Raw genomic sequence first — 9,304 nt, forward strand, 5'->3', positions numbered from 1 at the left:
GTATCCCAAAGAGATCATACAAATGGGAAAAGGATTCATAGGTACAAAAATATTTATAGCATCTCTCTTTGTAGTGGCCAAGAATTGGAAATTGAGAGGATGCCCATCCATTGGGGAATGGTGGAACACGTTGTGGTATATGAATGTAATGGAATACTATGGTGCCATAAGAAATGATGAGCAGGCAGACTTCAGAAAAACCTGGAAAGACTTGTATGGACTGATGCCGAGTGAAGGGAGCAGAACCAGGAGAATGTTGTACACAGTAACAGCTACATTGTGTGATGACTAATATTGATAAACTTAGTCCTTCTCAGCAATACAAGGATCTAAGCCATCTCCAAAGGCCTCTTGATGGAAAATGTTATCCACATCCAGAGAAAGAACTATGGAGTTTGAATGCAGATTGAAACATACTATTTGTTATTTTTTTTCTTCTGTTGTGTTTTGTTTCCTCTTTCTGGTGGTTCCTCCTATTGGTTCTAATTCTTCCTTACAACATGACTGATGTGAAAATATGTTTAATAGGATGTATATGTAGATCCTATATCAGATTGTGTTGCCGTCTTGGGGAGGGAAGATCGGAGGGAAGGGGAGAAAAATTTTAAACTCAAAAGCTTATGGAAGTAATCGTTGATAAATCAAAATAAATTAATGTAAAAAAAAAAAGCCCCAGGATTCTTCCTCCCGTGTGTTGTCACAAATCTTTCGCTTGAACATCAGATCTGGGGCTGAGCTTCACCACGGTTCTTCCTGCTCTCCTGGCCAACGGAACCCTGCTTCGTGGTCACAGTTAAGGACCAGGCGGTTACTTTAGAGCGCGGCCCAATGAGAAGCGGGTGCTCTCCTCACTTTTCCGTGCGGTTGGTGCTTTTGAGAGCGTCGGTCCGGGCATTAGTGTGCGCCACCGCCGCGGCGCTGCCGGATGGCGGGAAGAGCCCTAAACAGTGTTGAAAATAAACTCTTGTTGGCGTCCAGTTCTCCCACGCTCCCTGTGTATCCTCCCTCCCACGCAACCACCTCTATAACAAAGACTGAAAAGAGGAAAAACCCAGGCGGACAAAACTAACCAGGGTATAGTAGGAAATCGGTCCCCTGTGGGGCTTCACAGCCCTCGTCCCCCTCCCTGGGCTGCGGAGAAGCCGGCCACGCTTGGTCGCCATCGTCCCGTGGCGTTCACGTGTGTGTCCATGCTCTTTCTGTGTCGTCGTCTGTGGCTCTTCCCACATCACTTTTGGCTAAGCCCCCTGGACCATTCACCACTCGTAGGTATCTCCTCGGCTGCTAAAAACATTTTGAGTTGTATTTTTGTTGGGACCTCTCCGGGGCAGGGGCCCCCCTCCCCAGACTCCCTGCGCCCGCGGTGCGGACAGTCAGTCACTCGCTGCCCGGAATGGTTGGGTCAGACCCGGCTCCGCCAGCTGCGCCTCAGCGTGGTCCTTCCAACGTCGATTGCCGGCTCTGGTCTTTGTCAGAGATGACGTAAAACCTCAGTATCGTTGATGCGCACTTCCCGTGTTGTTCGCGATTCAGAGCATCCTTTTATGTGACTCTTAGAGTATGAAACTCCTTTGAGGACTCTGTTCATATCAGTGATGAAAGGAAAAAGGAAATCTGTTAGTTACCTTCAGATGTCTTGGCTAGCAGACTTTGATCAGAGCGGTTTCATGCCCATTTAACCCCTATAATGATCATAACACAACCTGAAAATCTCATTAGCGGTTTTGGCTGCCACATCAAACTGTTGGGGTTGGGGTCCACTGGAGCCTCCAGATCTTTTTCAAACGTATTACTGTCAAGCCTCTTCCGGCTTGTACTTGTGAAGATTCTTTTTTTTTAAAGACTTTATATCTCTCTCTGTTTAAATGCCTTCATATTTGATTTGCCCTGAAGTTCCAGCTTCTGAAGATCATTTTGAATCTTTATCGTTAGGGTGTTAACGCTCCTTTCCAGGTCTGAGTTAGTTTGCTAAGCCCAAGTGTGTACAGAGGAGGTGCTGATCAGCGTCTGTGAAGGGAGTCTCCTCACGTGGGATTTCCCCAGATGGGTGATGCAGTCCCGGTCCTTTTCCTCTCCGGCTTATTACCGGGTCATGTGATCTTCAGCCAAGCTGTTTTTGCTGAAGGCTTCAAGAGTCAGGGCTGAGGGTTAGAACGTGAAATTTTTCCGTTGCCTGCCCAAATTCCCCTGGTTGGGAAAGGGTTAGTTGCTGGTTCTTTGCAGTCTGACAGCCAGGGTTGGGCAGGACGTACCAAAGCCAGGGGAGGATGGCGGCAAAGCAGACTCGTCCTCGTCAGACCTCACACTTTCTTTAGCCGTTTGGGAAGGACCGGATGGGACGTCCACGTCAGCCGCTTGGACGTGGCCTGTCCTCTGGAGAGTGGGGGCCTGCGTGCAGCTGCCCCGGGACCCCCTCCTCATTTGGCCGTTTCCCAGCTCTTCTTGGCTCCAGCCCAGAGGGCCATAGGCTGACTCCCTTTCCTCCCTCCACTGGCCTGGGGGCAGCGGATGCCTCCCACACTGATGACCCTCCTGTCTACGGCTCAGCTCAAAATCTGCATTGCTGGAGGGGTCACCGCGAGTTTTCAGAATCATTCTCTAAAGTGTATCGGAATGGATCCCTAAACTCATCCGGCAAGGGGAGGGCCAGATTGCCCTCAGGAAGTTGTAATGCCCTTTTACTGGCCCCGAGCTTCCTGTAACTGCCCGGCCTGGCCGGCTTAAATACAGACGTTCTGCATCGGGATGTCGGTCAGCCTCCTCTGCCAGCAGAAAGGGGCGTCTGTGTGTTTGCATGTGTGCATGTGTATGTGTGTGTGTGTGCAGGTTGCAATGGATAACCGACAAGGGGCATATGCCAAGAGATGCCAGGAGGGTGCCCAGATGCCTGTCTGGTGCCCTTGTGATGTGGGAAAAGGTGTGAGAGGCTTCAGGCATGGGGGTGGCCTTCCCTGTCACCCCAGGATGGACAGGGTCGGAAGGGCTCTGATCTGCCTCCTGGAGGGAGCTCCTGAATGGATGAGATCACCGAGCAGGGAAGTATTTGAGCCTGTCCTCCGAATGTTGGCGCCCTGGGGCGCAGCTCCCCTCCCTGCCCTAGTTACAACCCTGCTTCCCCTTCTGTAGGTGAGTTGTCCCTGTGCCCACCTGGGTCTGCAAGTCACCTGAAGCCTCGGTGCTTTGGAGACACTGAGGTTCTAAGACCGGCAATCCTAGAGCATCATTGGGACAATGCAGGTGCTCCATCTGTGGCCATTCTTGCACCGGTGCAGATCACAGCCCGCTCATGCACAGCTGCCCAGGCTGTGTGGCCCTTGTTCCGTCCGGGCCTGTGCTCCTCTCAGCGGTTCCACCCAGTGCGCTGGAGGCTTTCTTCTGAGTGGTGCCCGAGGAGCCCCGTCCTTGCTGCCTGCCCCCTCCTCCCTTCCTGGCGACATCGCTGAGACTTGTTCTTTGCAGGCTCTCCGGAGGGTGATGTTTGAGGCTCCACTGGGCCTTCTCTGTGTTACTCAATTTTAATTCTTTGTGTATCGTAGTACCGCATGCGTTGCTGCCATCATTAGGGTGTTAGCATTAAGGGCCTTTGCTCTTATGGGAAACTTTACAGCTACTTGAAAGCAATTCAGCCCGCTCTTCTCCTGTCCAAATAAATGCCTGTTGAAATTCTTCATCCACTTGGTCTTCTCTGTGTGGATGGTCAGTCTCAACTCTTCTGAGTGCTTACCTCTCTCTCCCAGTAGACTGCAGTCTTCTGGGTCACAATTCCATCTTGAAGCAAGAGCATCTGGAAGACTCGTGGTCTGTGGGGAGTGTACCTGAGGACACCGCATCCTTCTTCCTTCCCTGCCCTCCCTTTCATTCTCCTTGTTGGGCCAGGTGCTGTGTCCAGACTGTGCTCCAACAGAGGTTTTGTGATGTCAGACCCAAGCTTTCACCTCTTTCTTAGCACCTAGCCTGGGCTCTGCCCACAATACCCATTTCAGAAAGCTTCATTAAATGTACTACTGATATCTGATAACTCAGCCTCTGGGGTGATTTCAGAGAGCTGGACTGGAGCTTAACTGGTGTTTGTTGAATGAGTAGATGAGTGAGTGACTGAACTACTGAGCTGGAGTCCTGCAGAGGGAGTGGGCTTCTAGTCCTCCTGGTCTGGCCTGGAAGCTTGGCAAGCTTGGCAAGCGAGGCAAGGCAGGGCAGCCTCTGGGCAGCCTCATTTAGCTGGAGGACATTGCCTGGAGGCAGGGGATGGTGGAGGTAGAGGTCACAGGATCTTAGTTTTACATCTAGAAAGGACTGAGAGTCCAAAGCAGGAAACTGAGACCCAGCTTGGTTAAGTATCTGCCCAAAGCAGTGGAGTCAGGATTTGAACCCAGGCCCTGTGCTGTTCTACTCAGGGTTCTCTCTGCTGCCCCCAAAAGCCTCCTTCAAGCCTGGGCTCTGATTCTGTCCCATGGCTGCAGTTCGCCACCCACATCAAGAACCAACCTGTCAGCTCAGGCATGAGCTTCCAGGTAGCTGGTCTCCTGTGGAGCAGAGCTGGCATTGTGCAATCCTTTCTGGGTTCTGGCTTCTCTCAATTTGAGTTAGTTCATCTGTAGAAGCTCGTATTTGGAGCTAGGAGCTGCGCCCTGGGTTATAGAAGCTGACCATAAGCCAAGCTCTCCACCTAACACAGGGTGGGGCGAGGACAGGAAGAGAGGGTGGAGGGAGAGAGGCAGAGGGAAAGGGAGAGACAGAGACAGAGAGAGGAGAGAGAGAGAGGGCAAGGGAACAGGAGAGAGGAGGGGAAGGAGGGAGGAAGAGGAGGAGACAGAGAAAGGGAGGGAGGAGGAAGAAACAGAGAAAGGAGAGAGAGAAGGGAGGAGGGAGGGGGAGGGCTTCCCTGTGGCAAAGCTACCCAGGGCTTTGGGGCCCACCTTGGACTTTGCCCTTCTGCTCACCCAGTGGTCAGAAGCACCCGTCTTCCCCTGATGGCTGTAGGCTGAGAAAAGCTAGCTGGGCTGGGGAACCAGAGGAGGGTGGGATGAGGGAGGGGAAAACCAGCTGAAGGTCGAAGCCCTGAATCTGGACTCTCATTTATTCCAATTTGCTCCGAGTCTAATGCAGCAGGAACCCAATCTGGACTAAGTTCCTGCGTAGAGCTGCCTGTGGGCGAGGCTTTGGGTGGAGCTCTAACCTGGATGCTTAAGAGGGAGTGGGCTGGGTGCCAGGGAGGCTGAGAAACAGGCGCCTTATTTGGCCTGGAAACTTCCTCCTCCTCCATAAATTGGAGCGGGGCGGCTGGGCTCTCTCCCTTGGGTGCCGATGACACTTTTGGTCTTCCAGAATCTGTGAATTCTTCAGCTTGTGAATAGTCTGTAACCTTTATTCCTCCCATTTTCTTCTGGCTGCTGGGGAGGCATCTCCTGGGGCGATGGCTTTGAGGTGGCATCCACAGGGTCCCTGAGGTGTCCTGCAGGCAGACCCCCTCTCCCTCAAGGCAGGAAGCTGGAGGAAGGCCGCCCTGCTCACTCAGAGCCCCCCCCCCCACTAGTTGGTGAAGAATTCTCTATTAAAGCCCATTAGTTTATAGCCTTTTGAGGGCAGATGTGGACGCTTGTGACGTTTCTTCAGCTCTGTTGCCAGGGCATCATTCACACTCCTGCATGAAGATGCCTTCAGGGCCAGCTCTGCGTTTTCATGTTCATTTTTATATTTTCTGTTGGTGTTGTCTTGGTGATCGCCAGTGCCCTGCACACATCGGGCAGGCCCTTAGCAAATGCTTGAGTGACCAATGATTTGTGTGCCCTCCTCCGCTGAGTCACCGACCCCTGGACAAGCTCCAGGAATTCCAGGGCCGAGAAGCTAATCCTTGTCCTCTGGGCTGGGCTGGGCAGGTTCTTTTCTCAGAGGACCAGCTTCCTTCTCCCAGCTGCCTGCTGACTTTTCTCTAGCCCCCAGGACTCTTTCTGTCTGCCCCTTGCTGGGAGGTTGTACTGAGGAGCACTCTGCCTCCTCATTTCTGGTCCCCTCACTCCCCAGCTAAAATTCCACCATCTATGGGAAGCCTCTGGCCCCTGCTCAGGGGGCCTTGACCCCTCCAGTGGCAGCACGTTTCACTCTGGGACAGCTTTGCTTCTTTCTGGGTCTGTCCCCATTTTACAGATGACTAAGTGGAGACCCAGAGTGGTTTAAGTTACTTGTCCAAGATCACATGGGGAGGTGTTACTAGCAGAGCTAAAATTTGAACCCAAGTATTGGGATACCATACGTCACACTGTTGACATTGAATATGGGAGATCTCTGAAACAGGTTGTGCTACAGTGCCCAGAGCCTGAAAGACCCAAGTTGAAATCCAGCCTCAGTGACTTACTAGCTGTGTGAGCCCAAATGGCCCCGAAGCCATCCCATCCAGGGTCTGTGGGCAATCCCTCCACCAATGCAGAGTGCAGCTTGCCTGCCACTCACTAGTTTTTCTCAGCTCACCTGGGCCCCATGGCCAACGTGGGCTTGGACTTCTCAGAACTTAGCGAGACTTGCCGGTGGGTGACAGACAGACATGGTCCATCCATTGCTGGGCCTGCACACAGAGCCTGTCCAGCCCAGAGGACCTTCTAGACCTCATGCTCCTCTGGCCGAGCCTTGAGAAGCCAGCATCGCCCTACCCCCATCGAGGCATCCAGAGGGGATGGTCGGAGGCAGAGTCTGTCAGTTAGCAAGGGAGAAAGCTTGGAAGCCCAGGACAAAGATATCCTGTACCAATTCCTGGGAGGAGCTGGTGTCCCAGCAAGGAGAGGCTTTCATAAGAACTTTAACGGCAGCTGGCGGCCTTCCTCGATCAAACAGAGGACCTTGTGAAGCAGTGAGCTCCCCGTCACTGGAAGTATTCAAACAGGCTAAATGATCACCTGCCTGTCAGGGAGCCTATAGACAGGACTCGTCTGCGGAGTCAGGAGTCACTCTAGAACCCGTCTGAGGAGGAGTCCGTGAACTCTAAGGGATGGCTTGGCAGTGGTGACCTTTGTGACATCCCTAGGGAAGGATGTGTCTGCCTTGCTCCAGACACAGCCTTTGGTCACCCGCCTCCTCCAAACCCTTGGGTCCCACACTGGAATTCATGGTCACTTTCTTCCATCCAGGCCCAGAGGGCAGAGAAAGGCCGATCATGGTGATGGGCCTCGGCTCCAGCTGCAGGAAAGCCCCAGGTGTGTGTGTGGGGGGGTGGTGGGGTGCATTCATCTTCCTCTTCTGGTTACCATGATTTGTTTCCATGCATGACATGCAAGGCCCAAGCTGGGCTTCATGGTGCAGAGACAGAGGGTGGGTGGAGGTCAGCCCCTTGTGGTGTCCCTGGTCCTCGCCTCCTGCCCTTACAGGGGAATCTTGGTGTGGCCCTGTCCTCCACGTTCTGGGCTCCACCTCCCCCTTCAGGAGACCTGGGCCATAGGATGAAGAGCTAAAAAGGGGAAAATGCACACTTTGGCAAAACTAACCAACATGAGCCCATTTGGGAAGGACTCGCTGTAACGCAAGCCCTTGGGACACAGGAGCAAAGATTGTCTTTCCTCTCAAGGAGTTTGCATTCTGAGGGGAGATGACATGCATAAATAATCAATCAACCAAGAAATAATTTATTAAGTGTCTACTGTGTACCAGGCATTGTGCTGAGCCCGTGGGAGACAAGAGCAAAGATTGTCTTTCAGGAGTTTGCATTCTTTTTGTGGGGGGGGGGGTTAGACTTAAGTTGACTTGCCCAAGGTCACACGGCTAAGAGTTTGCATTCTAATGGGAGAAACAATGCATGAGTATCACTGAACAACAAGCCGATAAATTGTTCACTGACTTTACATAGCGACTGAGCCAAGTTTGAGCTAATTCTCCCCAGAGACTGAGGTGGGGGAGGGTCCGGTGGGCTCCCAGGTGTTTCAGGGGAAGAATGTCTGGGATTCTGTTAGGGCTCTTTCTTCAAGTTAATATCCCTTTTTTATTCAATAATTAATTAAAAGTCAATGACTTATTAACCTTCTCCCTGTGGACCAACCGAATTCTCTGGGAAAGTGGCGACAGTGTGTAGTGGGTAGAAGGCAGCCTGTGCTGTCATCATCTTACTACTACAAACCTCAGTTTCCTTTCCTGTGGAATGGGCAGATAAGACAGTGAAAGCAGAGAGTCCCTGAAAGCCTCAAGTGCCTTGAGAACACCAGGTATTATTGAGCTGTGTGGTTGTTCACTCACCTCTGACCTGGCCTGCCAAGGCTGCCCGTGGGGTTTTCTTGACAGAGATGTCGGCGTGGTTTGCCACTTCTTCCTACAACTCATTTTACAGATGGGGAAACTGAGGCAAACACAGTTAAGTGACTTGCTCAGGGTCACACAGCTAGGAAGTGTCAACTGTCGGAGGCCAGATTTGAACTCGGGTCCTCCCGACTCCAGGTCTGATATGCTATCCACTGAGCCACCCAGCTGCCTCCATTAAGCTATTTACTTCCATGTAATCCATGCATTTCTTTGGATTTTTCGATTTTCATATTTGTCCAGGTTTCTTAAAGTGGAGCCCAAGCTTCTCCTCTTAAGTCACGTCAAGTCGAGGGGCAGGTGCCCACCTTGTGGAAGGGGTTCGTTCGGCAAGGGTCTCTTTTTGTTTTGTTTTCCAGATAACTGTCGTTGTTGCCTTAGTCACGGGCCTGGTCGTGGTCCGGGGAATTAGCTGGTGGGAGCTGGAAGGGTAAACACGCCTTTTGGCAGAGCCAGCCTGGGAAAAGTTGCTGCCCCGGGCCGGGCCTGGTGAGTGTTTGGTTCTGGGGGAGAGAAGCAGAGAGCAGCCAGAGCTGCCCAGAGGCCCGTCTCCCCTGACCCTTGCCCCATTTGTTTATTTTTCCTTTGTATGCATGTTTATGGAATTGGATCTGAACCAGGCCAACATTGCCAAAGTTATAATTGGAATTCCCAAGTTATAGATGGAATTCTGCTTGGGCACTTAAAAGGAATTGTGTTATTGACCAAGAGCAGGGACAGAACTCTGGCCTTATTTGGGATTGAAACAGCCTCTTTGGAAAGCCTCCGAGAGCCAAGAACCAGCCCCGGGGCTGCTGTGAGCTCCCTAGGACTGTGTCCCAAATACTAACATCTTCCCTCCCTTCCCCATGGAAGAAAATAATAGGTAGAAAGCTCCCCATGCCTGGAGGTGCTAGGATCACAGACTTCGAAGGATCTTTATATATCACATACTCAGTCAAGCGATTGAGGGCCAGAGGAGGAGCGTGGCCAGGGTTAGAGAGCTTTCAAGGCACTTCCGCAGGATGCTTTATTGAGACCATGGGTCAGG

Source organism: Phascolarctos cinereus, unplaced genomic scaffold, assembly GCF_003287225.1.
Source record: "Phascolarctos cinereus isolate Bilbo 61053 unplaced genomic scaffold, phaCin_HiC Scaffold_9;HRSCAF=440, whole genome shotgun sequence".
Classification (NCBI taxonomy): Eukaryota; Metazoa; Chordata; class Mammalia; order Diprotodontia; family Phascolarctidae; genus Phascolarctos; species Phascolarctos cinereus.